Source organism: Silene latifolia, chromosome Y, assembly GCF_048544455.1.
Source record: "Silene latifolia isolate original U9 population chromosome Y, ASM4854445v1, whole genome shotgun sequence".
NCBI classification, from domain to species: Eukaryota; Viridiplantae; Streptophyta; class Magnoliopsida; order Caryophyllales; family Caryophyllaceae; genus Silene; species Silene latifolia.
In genome coordinates this window covers 221,187,021-221,206,714 of record NC_133538.1, presented here as the reverse complement: position 1 = coordinate 221,206,714, position 19,694 = coordinate 221,187,021, and positions in this window count along the sequence as shown.

Here is a 19,694-nt window from a genome sequence, read left to right as displayed (position 1 = left end):
AGATATTCATCAGTTTGAGAGAAGTGAGGGAGGGACTTATGATTTCATTGGTGTGGGGATAGCAATTTCCTAGGCTATTCATGCCTTTGTAGTGCCCCTACAATGAAGAACACGAGAATTGAAGACTGAAAATGACACGGGTTACGGAGTACCCACGGATGAACCTGAATCCGTGCGGTTAAAGAGGAATCCGAGCGGCCAAACGGAGAATCCGCTCGTCCTGAAGAACCCGAGCGTCCAAAGTCACCAGTCGCTCGTCTGGTAGAGCTGCAGAATACAAAAAAATGGTCTGTAAAAGAATCCGAGCGTCTCAGCTAAGAATCCGCTCGTCTCAGTCTGGACGGCCGTCCTTCACAAAAGACACTCGTCTTTTCAATAGCAAAAATCTGGGATTTTCTCTGTAAAGGAATGCGAGTGTCCACCCAGAAAGACGCTCGTCCCTACCCAAGGAATCCGCTCGTCTTAGAAGAAAGACGCTCGTCCTATGGCGTCTTTTCCTGAGCCAAACATTGAGGAATCCGAGCGTCCTGACACTTGGTCCGCTCGTCCTCCACTGCACTTTCAAATATAACGGTTGATTTAAACCCTTTTTCTCCCATTCATTCTCATTTCTTCAACATAAAAACACTACCCTCTACCCAAAAACCCCAAAACCATCATCCTCTCCATCAACAAAATCAAATTTCCTCAACCAAATTCAACCAAATCAAATTCAAACTTCCTCACAACAAAAATTAATCACTCCTTTTGCAACAAGTGATTCAAACACCAAAATCATCAACCTTTGTGTCGATTTTTAGGATACAAAGCAACATTCATTCATCCTAAATCAATTTGGGTATCACTAAAAATTGAAGATTTCAATCTTTCATTGGTGTAAGCAAGCAAAGGGGAATGGCAAGAACTAAAGAAGGCAACAAGGCACCCCCAAAGAAGACACTTTCCAAAAGGCAACTAGCTCTTCAAGAAAAACAATTGTTAAAGGCATTGGTAGTCCATGAGGCAAGGTTGGAGGTTCAACAACAAGACCCCCCTATGGAAGCTACAACATCAACAACTCCGGTCATTGAACAATTATCCAATTATCCGGAGGTAACTTTCACTTCCGACTCTCATATGGAGAAATTCATTCTCTTTACTAAGAAAACCATCATGCCTACTAAGTTTATTTGTGAAGATGCATTGTCAAAATTGGGTGTTCTTGAACAAACCAAAACCTTCTTTGAGTCTATGGGATTTGGTAAATTGTTTACAATGAAAGAATTGACATACCCCTCCCTCACCTTGGAATTTTTAAGTTCTTTGAAAGTCACAAGGGTGGAGACTCGAAACAACATCGAGTTTCGTCTTGAAAATGTTGATAGACGCATAACTTATGGCGGATTGGGTAAGATATTAGGCCTTAGTGATAACACGAATATACAATGACTCCTATCAAGTATGACCCCGCTCCTCTTTGGATGGAAATTTCCAGTAAGAAATTCATACGCTTTAATGATTGTCGTGCTCTCTTAGTCCACCATCCGGGCATTAGAGTATGGCATAAGGTCATTGGGAATACTTTGATAGCTAGAAATGGCACAAACCATCTTACCAAACTCGATTGCATTCTTCTTGAGTCGGCCTTGAACATTGGGAGGGAATTTACCAAGCCATACAATGCTCTAAGACTTTTGGTTGAACGATGGCTTAATGTCGATTGTGGCAAAGAAGGCACCGCCTTTATTGTCAATGGAGGACTAGTTACCCATTTGGCTAAGCATTTTAACTGGGATTTAACAAAAACAACACTTATGTGCCGGTTAAAGGAGGCCATCTTGTTGATATGGAGACCATGATTCACAAGTTCAAGTGGGTCAAGCACGACACTCTTGACGACAAATATGGGTGGTTAACAAATGAAGCTAGATCCTTCACCTTGCCTTCCAAAATTTGCCGATTGAATGTTCACCGACCGAGCGACCTTCTCCCACTCTCCGAAGAGACCGAGTATATCATTCAACAACAAAGCGGCGAAATTGCCGAGCCCTCCTCCTCCATTATCACCCTACCTTACCCATTTGAATACCACGAGTTCAAACCCAAGGATGTCGAAGTGGGAAATGATTACTTGACACTACTCATGAGGGAAATGCACAAGCAAGCTTACAATGATAGAGTGGATGCTTACAAGGCCCAATATGTTGGAATATGTGTCCTCCGATAATAATGCAATCACAATTGTCGATCATGATGTGTTGGGGCTGGTGTCCTCTACAGTTAGTGCAAGGACTTATAAATCTCTAAAAGGATCAAAGGGTATACTTTTGTATTATAATCAGTTGGTCCACGTTTATCAATAACGGTTGGCTTGCTAGATAAGTTTGACGTTATTGTCATACAGATGGCGGTGATCAACTGGTCCCTAAAAGTCACACCTATAGGACACGTTTGAGAGATGTGATGGTATGAAAATACAGTCATGTTGATGCCAAAGTTGACTAAGCAGTTAGTCGGAGTCATTGACCAATATTTAGTCAAACGCGATGTTGAGATAATTATTTAATCCAGATTAAATAATAATGGCTAAAACGAATTAAACAGTTAATTCGTAAATTAAATATAAACGATTATATTTAAATTGATGTATATTGAATTAATTATACAATATCGTCTTTGTCGGACATGTATTAATATTTCAACTAATCCGTGTTATTAGTTGATGTTTTAATAACCGATAACCGATGACGATTTATAATAAAAGCGAGTCATATACATTTAGCTTTTTTCGAGCCGGACCACGAGGTAAAATTAAGAGGAAGTGGAAGCCCACTTCCCCATGCAAACCCACGGTTGGCCGAAACACACAAAAGGAGAGCTCCTCTCCTTTGAGACCTAGACAATTGATTTTGCACACAAAAACTAGGGTTTTGGAAAAATTTCCTCTGAAACCTAGATCTCACATCTCGTAAAACTCACAACAAATTCTCTCAATATTGCAAGGCAATTAGAGAATACATTCTAGCACAAGGGCATATTCTCAGACGGTCTTGGGTGCAACAATTAGGAGGAAATCTACGTTGATTTCTGTTCATTTTGCCGAATTGCACTAGGACCCGATGTTGATTCTTTACCTTTATCGTTTCTCTTGTATTTATGTTTTATGACAATAATCACATGCTAAATCTACGTTATAGTCCTAAAATTTATGGGAATTTTACGGATATTTCCCTACAAGTGGTATCAGAGCGAGGCCACGTATATTTTTCAATGTGATTTTCATAAAAACGATTTGAAACGATCTTGTTTTTGTCTAGAAAACCGTGCGGCTGGAATTTTTATTTCGGTTGTTTTCTGTTCTTGAAAACCGTGTCATGTATACACACGGCTGATCTTGTTTTTGATTTGTTCTTTTGCATATTGTTATTTTATACGGAGATTATAGCAATATGTTAAGTTTTGTCAATTGTAGAATTGATTTTATGCGTTTTAGATCAAAATTGCATTGGTTTTTGTTTTACCAATTGTCTTCACGAGGGTTTTTAAAGTTTCAGCATGTTTTGCTCTCGGTCAAGCAATTTTCTACTCGATCGAGACCTCTATCTGTGTTGCTTTCGTTCGATCGAGCACATGCTTCACTCGATCGACCTCTTTTAAAACCCCACCGCTCGATCGATCGAAAATCCTCGTACTCGATCGAGCAGTATTGCTAATATGAGTCCTCGATCGACCTCGAGTCCTGTCGATCGAGTACTTACTGTTTGGCAACCTCTCGATCGAATGGCAGCTTCATTCGATCGACCCTTTTTGTTCCTCGATCGATAACTTGTGTCCCTGGATCGAGGGATTTCGTTTTGGCAGCATTGATTTTTATTCTTTTTGTTTTAAATTCTCTTTTGGCCATAAAATGTACATCATACGGATGTTGTACACTCGCTTGATAGTGAAACGGTTCACTCACATACCATTTAGTTATTTTAAAACGATTTAAAGAAACGGATTGTAATGAATTAAAATTAAGTTGATTAAATCGGTTTTATCACATAATTTTAATTGTCTTTGGTGGTTTGGATAAATTTAACATAATTACGGAATTATGTCACGAATAAATTTGATTTAGTTGATGCATTTTATTTATCGTTATTGTTGAATGCTTTGAATGCTTTTAATTACGTATTTATTTTTACAATCGGTTGTAACTTAGTGTGGCCTTAGTAGAACGTGTTCCCGTAATGATGGAACACGGTCTTGGTTGTATTTTGAGATCTCGCATCTCCATTTTGGTTTTTTCTTTTATAATTACAGTTTTTATTTAGAATGTAAATAGGTTTATATTTTGTAATTTTAAATTGTAATTTTGAGAAGACCAAAGATGGAGATCGGATGCTCACTCCCGCTACATGGACAAAGATGGAACATCAAGACAAGCTTCTCGGGTCCAACGGTGGATTCCAAAGTTGTATTATGTTCTTTTTACTAGGATAGGCCACACTAGGAATTTTTTTATTTACGTTTTGCATTTTTATTTATTTTATCATAACGATATATTGCATCATATTCCGCCTAAAAACCAAACCACCTAATAATTGCATGTAAACTGACTCATATAGAGGTCACGCGTTAGTTTTCTTTGACATTCTTATGTCAATGTCACACGATCAATTTTAAGCCATCACCTAAGTTAATTCATTCACGTAATGCTAGTTATTGGTTCACTTAAAATGAATTAAAACTAAGTTGATGGGATCTTCCTCGTATAACCAAAAATTGAGAATAGTCTTTATAGGTCAAACTCCAATGAATCCCTTCTTCGTCGGTAGGCATAATATGACTCCTTCTACGTCGGGTAAGTTGGAACTGATTGACTTATTTTATCTCAACACTATGGTCACTCGTACGATCCTGTGATTATGGTGGACTATAGATAGGATTTACGGAAATCTATCGACCAAGAGTTTTTACGGAAGAACTAGCTAAACAGTTGGCTTATCAATTTACGGAAATTGAGTCTTGGGGTCACTTGTATTATTCTTGAGGGAGATCAATTATGCAAGTGCAATGAGTCTACACGATTAAAATGAATTTTAAATAGACTTAAATCACCTCGATGAGTTGCTTATTTCGTTTTTGTTTTTCTTTCTTTTTCAAAAGTAGATCACGTTTTTTTTAACTGCTAATAACATAATGGCTGGCATCCTCGATGACCCAATGCCAAGTGCCACATTGGACCGTGAGTCCCGGCTTCGGATCTTTATGAATCGATGAATCACTACTAGATCAAGAATGATGGATCAAACTTCACGGAATGGGAGGCGGCGTTACGGAATGCTGCCACTGCTGACGGGAAGCTCAAGTATCTGACTGAGCCCCTCCCACCAGCCCCAGGCCCCACGGCTCGAGTTAACGAAGTCTTCAAGTATAGCGACTTCGTCATGGAAGCGGGTGCGATTAAAAACGTACTCATTTTTGCAATGGAATCCAATTTGCAAAAACGCTTCATAGCCCAAGGTGCAAACAAGATTTTCACCACGCTCACTAAGAAATTCTCGAAAGCACAGAGAATCGTGACCTATGAGCATACCACTCGCTTCTTTGATGCGAGACTCCAGAAGGGCCAACCGGTTAGCCCACACATTCTCAGCATGATTGAGAATGTCGAGAGACTGGAGGCGCTTGATTGTAAAATCAGCGAGAACATTTTGATTGACCGCATGCTTCATTCACTCCACGATGGTTTTGCGCTCTTTAGAGCGAATTACTATATGAATGATTTGAAGAAAAGTCCCCATGAACTGCACTCCCTTCTCGTACAGACCAAGAAGGACATGAAGTTCATGGGGAGCCCAAACAGATGTTCTCGTTGTGTCAAACAAGGGCAAGGGTAAGGGCAAAGCTCCAGCAGACCTAGCGGTAGGTAAACCGAAGTTCAAGAAGTCGGGCTCAGGTAAGAGTGGGCCTGGTGAGGCAAGTAACTCATCAGGCGCGACAAAGAGCAAGACCGAAAACATGGAATGCCATCACTGCCACAAGACTGGGCATTGGAGGCGTACATGTCCTGTTTATCATGAGGACATAAAAGCAGGTCGCGTTAAACCTGTTGTTATGTCTTCTTCCTCTTCTACTTTTATTCATATCATTGAGATTAACCACGCAAGTTACGGAACTTGGGTACTAGATACTGACTGTGTTTCTTATCTGTGTAATCATGTGCAGGGGCTCCGAAACATCGAACCCCTCATAAAGGGTGAGGTGGACCTGCGTGTCGGGAATGGAGCACGAGTGGCTGCCGTCTCGAGGGGAACATACGTGATCCAGCTTCCTAGCGGATTTGAGTTATTTTTATATAACTGCTATTATGTACCCAGTCTTTCTAAAAACATTATTTCAGTTTCTGCACTTGACAAACTTGGTTTTTCATTTGTAATAGAGAATAATTCTTGCATTTTCTCATTACACGATATGATTTATGGCAAGGCAGTCTCCATGAACGGAATTTATGTTTTAGATCAGACCACCGAAATATTACACGAAATGAATAAGAAGTTAAAGGTCGGTGACAAAGATCAAACATACCTATGGCACTGCCGTATGGGACACATTAATGAGAAACGCGTAAAACAGCTCATAAAGAATGGAGCTATCTCGGCCTTTGATTTTCAATCATTTGGCACGTGTGAATCATGTCTCATCGGTAAGATGACTCGAATTTCATTCAAAGGTGTTGGAATGCGTGTTGCTGACCTATTAGGACTCATACATACGGATGTGTGTGGACCTATGTCAATCACCGCACGAGAAGGCTATAGGTATTTCATCACTTTCACGGATGATTTAAGTAGATATGGCTATGTCTACTTAATGAAGCACAAAAGTGAATCCTTTGAGAAATTCAAGGAATACCAGAGTCGGGTACAGAACCTACTGGGTAGAAAGATTAAAACACTGCGCTCAGACCGTGGTGGCGAGTATCTTTCTCACGAGTTTGATCAACACCTCAAAGATCGTGGGATTGCCTTACGCTTAAATCCACCTGAACACCTCGCTTGAATGGTGTGTCCGAACGGAGAAATCGAACACTACTTGATATGGTTCGATCCATGATGAGTCACACCGTGTTGCCCGACTCATTGTGGGGTTATGCTCTTCCGTCACCGCTTCTAATACTTAACCGAAGTCCGTCTAAAGTCATTGACAAGACTCCATATGAACTATGGAAAGGAACGGTCCCTAACTTGTCCTTTATACGGGTTTGGGGCTGCGAGGCTTATGTCAAGTGGAGACACGAGGATAAGCTCGGCCCGCGATCGGTCAAGACATACTTTATAGGTTATCCTAAAGGAACACTTGGTCATTACTTTTATTCGCCAACCGAACAACGTGTTTTTGTTGCGGCTAGTGCAACATTCTTAGAGAAGGAATTTCTCGAGAATGCAAAGAGTGATAGAACCTTCGACCTGTCGGAGATTCCAGAACCAAATACCGAGCAACCATTGGAGGAACCAATTCCTTCAATCCCGGCTGCGGTGAATATTCCTGAGGAACCTAGGAGGTCGGGAAGAGTCTCTATTCCTCCGGACAGATACATTGGTATGGTCGAGGAACATGACATAGATGACATTCTGCTCTTAACGAGTAGTGAACCCGCAACCTATAAAGGTGCCATGACTAGTTCTGACTCTAAGCTATGGCTTGAGGCCATGCAATCCGAGATGGACTCCATGTATGAGAACAACGTATGGGATCTTGTTGACTTACTCGCTAAGGTTCGTCCCCTTCAATGCAAATGGCTTTACAAGATAAAGCATTCTGTGGAAGGTCAACAAGATATCTATAAAGCACGACTAGTTGCTAAAGGTTTCACCCAAGTGCCAGGTTTGTACTACGATGAAATTTTTGCACCCGTAGTCATGCTGCGTTCCATTCGGATTATCTTAGCGATTGCCGCTTTTCATGACTATGAAATTTGGCAGATGGATGTGAAAACCGCCTTCTTAAACGGCTTTTTGGAGGAAGAGTTGTACATGGTACAACCCGAAGGTTTCGTCGATCCAGAACATCCTAATAAAGTGTGCAAGCTTAAGCGTTCCATTTATGGACTTAAGCAAGCATCTCGGAGTTGGAATCATCGCTTCGACCAAGTGATAAAAGAAAATGGATTTACTCGATCGGTCGAGGAACCATGTCTATATATCAAGTCGAGTGGGAGCAAGATTGTCTTCCTAATATTGTATGTTGACGACATACTCCTGATTGGGAATGACATACCTCTCTTAACTTCGGTAAAAGTATGGTTGAAGAACCATTTCCAGATGAAAGATCTGGGTGAGGCACAAAGAATTCTGGGCATCCGTATCTATCGAGATAGATCACGTCGGATGTTATCTCTCGATCAGAGTCTTACATAGACAAGATCCTAGAGAGATTCAAAGATTACTAACTCCAAAAAGGGGTTTCTTCCTATGGCTCCAGGGGTGCATTTGAGCAAGTCTCAGGCACCAGAGACACCGGAAGAGAAAGAGCGCATGACACGGATTCCTTATGCCTCGGCTATAGGATCAATCATGTATGCCATGATATGCACACGTCCAGACGTGGCATATGCATTGAGTATGACAAGTCGATTCCAACAACATCCAGGTGAATCACATTTGATGGCTGTCAAGAACATTCTTAAGTACCTACGGAGGACTAAAGATTGGGCATTGACTTATGGAGGCGATCAAAAGCTATGCGCAACCTAAGCACGCAGATGCTAGCTTCCAAACGGATCGAGATGACTCAAAATCTCAGTCTGGATTCGTTTGTACTCTTAATGGCCTGCAGTCACCGGAAGAGTTCCAAACAAAGTGTTACAAAGAGATTCTACGATCGAGTCCGAGTACTATGCCGCGTCTGAAGCTGCAAAGGAAGCGATATGGATGCATCAATTCTTACAAGGACTATCTGTAGTGCCTAGTTCGAATGACCCGATCACTATCTATTGCGACAATAGAGGTGCCATCTTCCAGGCTAAGGAGCCCAAGTCTAGCAACAAGTCTAGGCATGTACAACGGAAAGCTCATCTAATCCGAGATTACGTGGAGCAAGAAGAGGTAGTGATAGAAAAGATTGCTACAGATGATAATATAGCAGATCCTCTCACTAAACCATTATGACAAGATAAGCATGAAGGGCATGTTAATTCCATGGGAATTAAACGTGTTCCTGAGTTGTAGTACTCTTTTATGGATTAGATTCATTCTCGTTTGTACTCTATACGACATCATCGTTTTGATATTTATATATTTTGTTTTTCATGTGGATTTGTACGACAATTTTGAACACCACAAAGTGAACTGAACAAACATTATATTTTTGGTCCTTAATTGCCCACGTGAGCTGATAACTCAAGGTAATTATTTTGTGACGTTGGTTGATGGTGGGTTCAACGAGCCATAAGTCAAAAGGTTGACTGACCAATCACAGAGGCGATTTATACGGATATCTCGTAGGACACAATTGTGACATCGACGTGGAGTCCTAAATGTTTTATAACATTCGATGCCCGATCGTGGATAGGACCACCATGGTGATCCTAAGAGTCGATTCTTTTGACTATCGACTGTCTCTTGAGACTAAGGCAGATTTTGGGTGACTTTGGTTTCTTTCTCACGGTCATCCGTAACAGGGGGCCAAGTAGATTTTTTCTGGGTCATTTCATGTTGTGCTTAGATCGGAAGGAGTCGAGTTGAAGGAAATATTCAGCCTTTATCGGTACTCGATATTTCTCGGGGCCACTCGAGGAGTCAGAATCGAAATGCATGGCCATGCTCGAATACGAATTCGTTTTATCAGTTGAGTTACTCTCTAGTCGGGGAAACCACTCTTGATACAGATCGATTGTAAAATACGACCTTTGCGGATCCGGATCTGCAAATTGTTTTACATTGAGTGGGAGAAATTTTAAATGAATATGAGAATCGGTTATCGCACATACACTTGTTCGGACAAGTGGGAGTTTGTTGGAGCTGTGTCCTCCAGTTAGTGCGGATAACGTCATTGCACATACACTTGTACGGACATGTGGGAGCTTGTTGGGGCTGGTGTCCTCTACAGTTAGTGCAAGAACTTATAAATCTCTAAAAGGATCAAAGGGTATACTTTTGTATTATAATCAGTTGGTCCACGTTTATCAATAACGGTTGGCTTGCTAGATAAGTTTGACGTTATTGTCATTCTGATGGCGGTGATCAACGGTCCCTAAAAGTCACACCTATAGGATACGTTTGAGAGATGTGACGGTATGAAAATACAGTCATGTTGATGCCAAAGTTGACTAAGCAGTTAGTCGGAGTCATTGACCAATAATTAGTCAAACGCGATGTTGAGATAATTATTTAATCCAGATTAAATAATAATGGCTAAAACGAATTAAACAGTTAATTCGTAAATTAAATACAAACGATTATATTTAAATTGATGTATATTGAATTAATTATACAATATCGTCTTTGTCGGACATGTATTAATATTTCAACTAATCCGTGTTATTAGTTGATGTTTTAATAACCGATAACCGATGACGATTTATAATAAAAGCGAGTCATATACATTTAGCATTTTTCGAGCCGGACCACGAGGTAAAATTAAGAGGAAGTGGAAGCCCACTTCCCCATGCAAACCCACGGTTGGCCGAAACACACAAAAGGAGAGCTCCTCTCCTTTGTGACCTAGACAATTGATTTTGCACACAAAAACTAGGGTTTTGGAAAAATTTCCTCTGAAACCTAGATATCACATCTCGTAAAACTCACAACAAATTCTCTCAATATTGCAAGGCAATTAGAGAATACATTCTAGCACAAGGGCATATTCTCAGACGGTCTTGGGTGCAACAATTAGGAGGAAATCTACGTTGATTTCTGTTCATTTTGCCGAATTGCACTAGGACCCGAGGTTGATTCTTTACCTTTATCGTTTCTCTTGTATTTATGTTTTATGACAATAATCACATGCTAAATCTACGTTATAGTCCTAAAATTTATGGGAATTTTACAGATATTTCCCTACATGATGATCACATGTTTAAATCTCATTTTAAGAATACATGTGGGATGTAATATTTTACAGTCAACTGGTCCACACATATCAGTAATGATTGGCTGACTAGAGTTTGACAATACTGTCGTGCGACGGTGGTGATCAGTTTATCCCCTTAGGTCATACCTATAGGGAAATACTCTTAATTTATTATTTAATTAATCGTATGCCGATACGAGTTAATTAAATTGCTTAAAATTGACGGATGATTTTGTGAGTAAAGTTAACGTGTCTTATTGTAAATTGATTAAATGAGACACGGTCTAAGTAATCGAATTGTTTTATTACTTAGATAAAATTATTGTTTACGAAACAATTGAAATTGAATGAATAATTTATTATAAATACAAGACGTTGTAATTTATAATTTGATAAACCATTTTGGTACAAGTGATTACGATTTACTAGTGGATTTTGTATATGACATATTTTATGAGTATGTTAATTTTATATATGTTAAAAATACATTACAAATTCACATGTCAAGTAACATGTCACCTATGCCACAATTGACAAATGACAAAATAAAATGGACCTTCCATTTTATTTTGTATGTACCGAAAAATTGGAGGGAGTATTAGTGGAAAAAATTGTGTTGATTATTTTTATAAGAGAAAACATAATGATTAAGCCTAATCTCTAGCCATGCAACCCTACAAGCTTTTGTGAAGAGCATCTTTTGCATGCATTGGCTCCCCAATAACCCTCCCCCAAAAACCGGTTTTTCCACAAGGAAAATACCATTGGTTTTTCCTCTACAATTATTCATTACCTTACTTAATAATTTTTCTAGTGTGAGAAAAAGAGAACATTCTCTACAATATGTGAAACTTAGAGAAATAAAACTCAAAAATCACTCCCCTCTTGGACCGAAATATTCAAGAACAAATTAATATTTTGTGTCATTTTTTAAGTAAGACTAATATTGTTACTAGATCATAATAATATTGATTATTAAGGGTATTCCTTGGGTATTCACTTTTGGGAGGGATTCTAATTTGGATCCTTTGTTCATCCATTGTTGGAAAGCTCAAGAACTAACAAGAAGGAGATCTTGTTGGTGCCCAAATGGCCGAAATTAGATGGTGAGAAATCGATTTTTCCATCTCTCTTTTATTATGTTTGCATGGATAAGATCTAACATTTATTTTATGACTAAATAAATTATTTCATATATGAATATATAAATTAATGATATTAAAGAATCCTAAGAAGCGGTATCATGAGCCTTAGGTTGTTTGCATGCAAATCGGTTTATAGTTTTTCCGAGTTATATGATTAACATACAAAACTAATAAATTTAGTTTTATGTAGATAAACCTTAAAATAACTTTGCATGTTAAAAGTTTCTGGTCCTAAGTGATTTTTAGGACATTTTGGTTTATTTATGGATTTTATTGTTCATTTCATATTATATTGGCATTAAAATGTGATTTTTATGATAAAAATGTCATTTTTGGACGAAAAATAGCTAAACTTCTAATTTTTCAGTGGTTTTTGGATATGTTTTCACATATATTATCTACTGATGGCCTGTAAATTTTGATGATAAAATGAGTTGTATTGCTCGAAATATGGATTTTTCAAGTTAAAATCGTATTTAAATGGGTAAATAGGTTAATATGAGTTATATTTTGAATCTGGTCATGGAAATTTAGTATGTTGTCACATGCAATTTTATAAGATGTGTGTAAAATTTTTGTCTATAATGAAGTATTTTTGCATGATTTATGAATTTTTTTATGAAAAATCACATAAATAGTTACTATAATTAGTAATAATGCTAAAACACACTTCATGACTAAGGAAAAATGTCACATGTTGCATTTTATCATATAATTCAGATCTAAAAGTGAAAAGTTGATGAAAATATTATTCCTCATATTTTTATGGTCATAATTGTTAAAATCGATAAACCGCAACATTGTTTTTCAGGATAAATTTCCAAAATTTTTAACCTAAGTTTTGAATATTATGAGTGCATGGTATTTTTCCAGAATGTTCATGCGTTTAAATTTCAAATTTCGAATTTATTTGAAATTTTTATAATTTAATTTGAAGTTTATAGCATAATTTTGTATTTTAGGTCCATTTATGAACAATATTAAGAAAACAAGTTTAATTATTGTCAAAATGTTAGTGGAGACTAATTTTGAGTCCTAAGATGGTTAGGGTAATCAACTTGTACATAAATATGAATTTATGTAATTATTGTGATTTTAACAAATTAAATCACGCAAATCCGTAAAAACCGATTAATATACGATATTGGCTCTTAAAAGGCGATTTAGCATAAAATTTAGCATGTTCATACATATTATAATGCTGCATTTTATTTATGATTGTCATATTCTAATTTTATGTAAATTTTGAATTATGTAATTTTACTTAGTATGGCCTTAGTTTTAATTGATATTACCCAAAATGTGATAGTTTATTAGATTTACTATTTGTAATAGTTTATTAGATTTACTATTTTAATTCATATCTTAATTTGTAATAGTTTATTAGATTTACTATTTTTGGAAGGCCATACTAGGATTTTATTTTATGGTTTGCATTTTATTTATATGTTGCATGCATCGCTAAATCGCCATAACTAAACATGCATTTTAAATTGAGTTTATCGACCATGTCAATTACAATTATCGTAGTTCACCGCTTTAGTTCACTTAAAACGTGATAGATAATAAATTGACATGACCTCTCGCTAAAATAAACAATTGAGACTTAGCCTTACCAAAAAGTAGAAATCATGAAAACCTATTTCACGAGGGAGTGCACTCGGCCCTACCGGTGTACAAACCTTGTTACGTAGGGGAAGTGGGTGATAAATGTCTACCCACCAAATTTATAAAGATAAGGGTTGTATTCGGCTTTACCGATGCCCAAGTTTATGTAAATTTGGATCATGGACACATTTATTCAAAATTTGGGTTAAACTCAACGAAAGTATTCTCGACGGTTGCCGGATGTGTTTCGGGCTAAAGATAAATATTAATGTAATTTTATCGGCCAAGAGTTCTAAAGGTAGAATCGATTAAAGAGTTAATCCACCGAGTTATATTGATGAGGGTTGTATTCGGCTTTACCGATGCCCAAGTTAATATGAATTTGGATCTTGGAATCATTTATCATAGTTGGGTAGAGGTCACTATGTAAATGCTTTACTTTTTATTTACAAGTATTAATAAAACGATAAATGTTAAGTTTTCCTCTATTCCGTTATCATATTGTTCTATTTCTTTACCACAATTCTTATACGATATCATTTCGATTTTTGATTCAAATCTCCATTAAAACATCGTAACTAAAGACAAAATTTGAATTTTTCTTCTAAAAACCTCGTATTATCCATTGTAAGGATCTCTAGTGAAGAGTATAGATAAAAGTTATTCGTGATCAAAAGGGTTTTTGATGTTTTGACTAACATATCTACTTACAATAAATTGGTTCTCATATGCTTAATTGAGTTGAGTACTTTGAAGCGTTAAATCATTTTGGTGACTATATTTGTTGGAAATCATAATAGACCAAAATACCGCAACCACTTCAATGAAAGTTTTAAGACTAAACAAACGAATGAAGAGTAGTCTTTATGAATTTCAATTTTGCTTCTATTAGCAAAGACTTATTGAAATGAGTGGGAGCATTCTCTTAAACCGTTAAGAAAAGGATAAGGTTTTAAAGAAGTAAAATTAGAATGGAATTGATATAAGGTGATGTTAAAAGTAAAGTTATTGAGAATAACGATACTAAATCTATCAATCCCGACCGATAAAGTTTCCATTGTCTTAATTGTTGGACGCTCAAAAGGAAACTACCCCAAATTATTGAAGAATCAACAAGTTAGTTGTGGGACATCTAATGGGACCTTCTTCTTTAAATGTTTATTTGATTAACATAAATTTTGTTAGTACTACTTCGTTAATATTAGAAACCAGTGGAGGTTTTCATCATTGTATTCAATACATAAGATCATTATAATATAACGACTAGCATCAAATAATGTCGAGAGATAGAGTCATTGTGTAATCAATCTTGTTTTGGGTTTATAGTTGTACTTAATTATGACTATTAAGTGCATAAACTCTAAAATAAGAATATAAACTTGTTAAGATACAAAAGAGGTTTCACTTTTGTGACCCTATACACCATGATTTGATGTATGGCTAGCCCATTATCAACGTGATTATATTATAAACCAAACTAGAATGATATATCATGTAGATGATGCAGGACTCAAACTGGTAACCCAAGATTGAACCTTAGATTCTAGAATGATGAACGCAAAGTGTTATCGAGTACTCTTGAAACCATTAGATCTTATGGTATATGCGTATTTTGTATTCAAAGCAAGATGTCTCGTGCCTTTTGGTTGAAAAGGAGATCGAGGTTGTAAATCATTGATCCAAAATAGGTTGATCATTTTCTTTTACCAACGATTTAAGTTGACGCTAATGTGTTCACTTAATAAAGTAAATAGAGAAATCTTTGAAGAAGTTCAAAGAGTTCAAAAAATCACAATTTAGTCGTGATGGGATTATCAAAGTGAAGACTTTGATATAAGCCAAAGGAAATGTGATATAGTATCACAAATTAATCTCTCGTAGCACGCATTATGGGATAATGTGTGGTTGGATAAAGAAATCAAACGCTATTCGATATGGTTTGGACTTTAATCAAGTTACTTTGAGTTACTAGATCCTTTTGGGGATTTTATCATTTTGTCTAAATTATTTTTCCACTAAATCTAAAAAGAATCATATGAGATATGAAATGGTAGGGTACCATGTTTGTAAGTTTACACAAGAAACAAATAGTCTTTTTTTCTTTACAATAATCACGAGTACAACGGGTTTGTGGCTCGTGAAGCTGTCTTTCTAGAATACAAGTTTATTTCTAGAAGACAGAGTGGGAGAAAATATTCAAGAGCCACAAAAGAATTGTGTCAAAAATTGTATGTCGCAAGAAACTAAGAAACTGTATTTTCTTGGCTACATGACGTTGTTTCATAGAAACCTAGGAGGTTAAATTCATCACTTGTTGAAGATGATGAATTCATGTTACTTTTAAGAAAGTAAAGAGCTTACAACTTAATTCGAAATAAATTTCAAGTGAATTGATAGATATCAAAGCTTGATTGGTGGCAAAGGGTTTTGCACTGGTTGAAATGCTTAAGTCTATTTGGATCTTCTTAGGGATTGTGTTTCATTATGATGATATACATATAGCAAGTGAATCTAAAACCCACTTCTTCAATTAGAAGGAATGCATTCAATAAATGTCTTGAGCTTTGTAGATTCTTTCAATCCTAAGATAATGTGAAACTTAAGAGAGGGTCTTAAGTAGGACATCAATGAGTTGGAATCAATGTTTTGATCATGTTATAAAACTTTTCTCGATAAGTCGAGAAATTGTGTTTATACATGGAGTTTAGTGGGAGTTACAGAAATTTTAATTAGTCTAATATATGGATGACATATTGATCATTGAGAATGATTTAAGACTTTAAGTAATATAATACATCTTTAATATCTAGATTTATGTAGATAAATCCACATGATATTAGCGTCAAATAAGAAGTCTTATGTTGATAAGATTCATGACTAGTTCAATCAAGTTGAACATATTTGATTGATTCCATTTGCTTCCGCTGCCGGATCAATTAAATGAGTAATGATGTGTAACACTTCATATGCTTTGAGTATGATGAATTGTTTCAAAATCGAATTTATGTAATAGTTACCAAGTAGCCATATAGATTATTCTTAAGTGCTAGAGGAAGCATTAAGGATGGAAAGTTAAGTGTTTTTGATGCAATTAACTAATTTGTGTAAGGGTGTTACACGAATGACAATTGAGATTGCGAAAGGTTTCAGACAAAACTATATTCAAAACACGTTAAGATGGTTAAGAAACCATTGTGGCTATGTTATTAAAGAAATAGATTAGCTAGAATCGTTCTAGGCAATAAAGAACAATGAGAGATATTTACAACAAAAATTGAGTACACTTGCAATCATGAGATGTGCAAGAAGGATGAGTCCCGCACACTGTGAAAACAGTGGGAGCTATTCTAAGGCTAGAGTGCTTATGTCTAGATTGGATCTAGACACGTACTCAGAAAGTTTTGTAATTCAAATGTATACATTACAAAGGAAAACAAGTATGTAGTAAGGTTGAGTAAGGTACAAGAAGTTGATAAAACCTACTAACCAAAGCCTTCTCATAAGCTTAACATGATGAGTCATGTCATATGTCATTTCAATTGCATTGAGATGAACAACTACATATAAGATGAAAATGGATTATAAAAATGGATTATAAAAATATGAAGTAGTAATCAAGTATTGACTATTAATATTTGATAATCACATTTCTCGTTCGAGTTTTTAAATCTGAAACTCCTTTTATACCTTGTTACATCCAAACGGCTTGTAGAGACAATATTGAACCCCGTTAAAGTGAACCCGGATTAACATGGTATTTGCCCATAGTCACTTGTATGAGGTGACGTTTCGAAGTGACTAGAGTGTGATGCGATTGATGGCAAGTTCAAGTGCCATAGAGTCATGTGAGATGACTAGTCGATCACATAGGCAGACTGTTAGGAACACTTTGTCGGGCCTTATGACCGCTTATAGAGTTCTGGCAAATTTATATAGCCTGGTCGTGGAGAGAGCTACTATAGTATTCTAATGAGTCGATTATTTTGACTAAAGACTGTTCGCCCATGGTGTCATAGTTTCAGATTAACTTTGATTTATGTTACTACGACCTTCGTAAATGGGGTCAAATGGGCATATTTTGGGTTATGATGGCTGTGGCTAGTCGAAGGGAATAGTGCGATAGGAATTGTCCACCCCCTTGTCAGGGTTAAAACAATATCTCAGGGCCACTCGAGGAGTAATGAACTGGAAATGTGTGGCCACGCTCGGAAGGTATCTATGGTAGATAATTCCGGTCAATCAGTTATTCTCCAGATCGAGGAAACCACTCTCGATATGATCACTTGCAAGTACGACCTGAAAGACACCTTGCATTGAGTGGGAGATAGTATTAGGACAAGAGAATTGGTGATGCACACTTGTCGAGGATAAGTGGGAGATTGATGGAATATGTGTCCTCCGACAATAATGCGATCACAACTCTTGATCATGATGATCACATGTTTAAATCTCATTTTAAGAATACATGTGGGATGTAATATTTTACAGTCAACTGGTCCACACATATCGGTAATGATTGGCTGACTAGAGTTTGACATTACTGTCGTTCGACGGTGTTGATCAGTTGATCCCTTAGGTCATACCTATAGGGAAATACTCTTAATTGATTATTTAATTAATCGTATGCCGATACGAGTTAATTAAATTCGATTACTTAGACCGTATCTCTAATAAAGGACCTTCCATTTTATTTTGTATGTACCGAAAAATTGGAGGGAGTATTAGTGGAAAAAATTGTGTTGATTATTTTTATAAGAAAAAACATAATGATTAACCCTAATCTCTAGCCATGCAACCCTACAAGCTTTTGTGAAGAGCATCTTTTGCATGCATTGGCTCCCCAATAACCCTCCCCCAAAAACCGGTTTTTCCACAAGGAAAATACCATTGGTTTTTCCTCTACAATTTTTCATTACCTTACTTAATAATTTTTCTAGTAAGAGAAAAAGAGAACATTCTCTACAATATGTGAAAACTTAGAGAAATAAAACTCAAAAATCACTCCCTTCTTGGACCGAAATATTCAAGAACAAATTAATATTTTGTGTCATTTTTTAAGTAAGACTAATATTGTTACTAGATCATAATAATATTGGTTATTAAGGGTATTCCTTGGGTATTCACTTTTGGGAGGGATTCTAATTTGGATCCTTTGTTAATCCATTGTTGGAAAGCTCAAGAACTAACAAGAAGGAGATCTTGTTGGTGCCCAAATGGCCGAAATTAGATGGTGAGAAATCGATTTTTCCATCTCCCTTTTATTATGTTTGCATGCATAAGATCTAACATTTATTTTATGACTAAATACATTATTTCATATATGAATATGTAAATTAATGAGATTAATGAATCCTAACACAATATCCGCCCCTCCTACATCTAGCTAGGAAAGGACTTCTTGATCCGTCTTCTCCTTTGCCTAGTTGGGCGGATAGGGAAGTATTCTTTCCTAGCATTCCTAGTGGTGGTAGACCGGGTGGAGAGGAGATGGTTGTTGAAGAGGGTGGTGACCAAGAAGGAGGAGAAGAAGAAGAGGTTCAAGAAGAAGAAGTCCAAGAAGAGGAAGAGGAAAGCGATGAAGAAAAACCAAGTAAAAGTGAGAGTGGACATGATTCCACATCTATGGAGGATGATGATGCCTCAAGAGATGATGACGATGATGATACAATGGGTGAGGATTAACAAACTTTGGAGGCTCCTACATTCTTACACCTCACTTATGGTTTGTCTACTTTTCTTGTTTTTATTTTATCTTGATCATTTATTTTGTGGAGTCCTAGCAACATTGGAGGACTAACACCTTGGCTTCATTAAGGTGTTATTTATCTTTGTTCCCAACTTGTAAAATCCAAAATGACAATCTTTAGTTTCATGCATTGCATTCCATTTGCATAAACTCCCCTG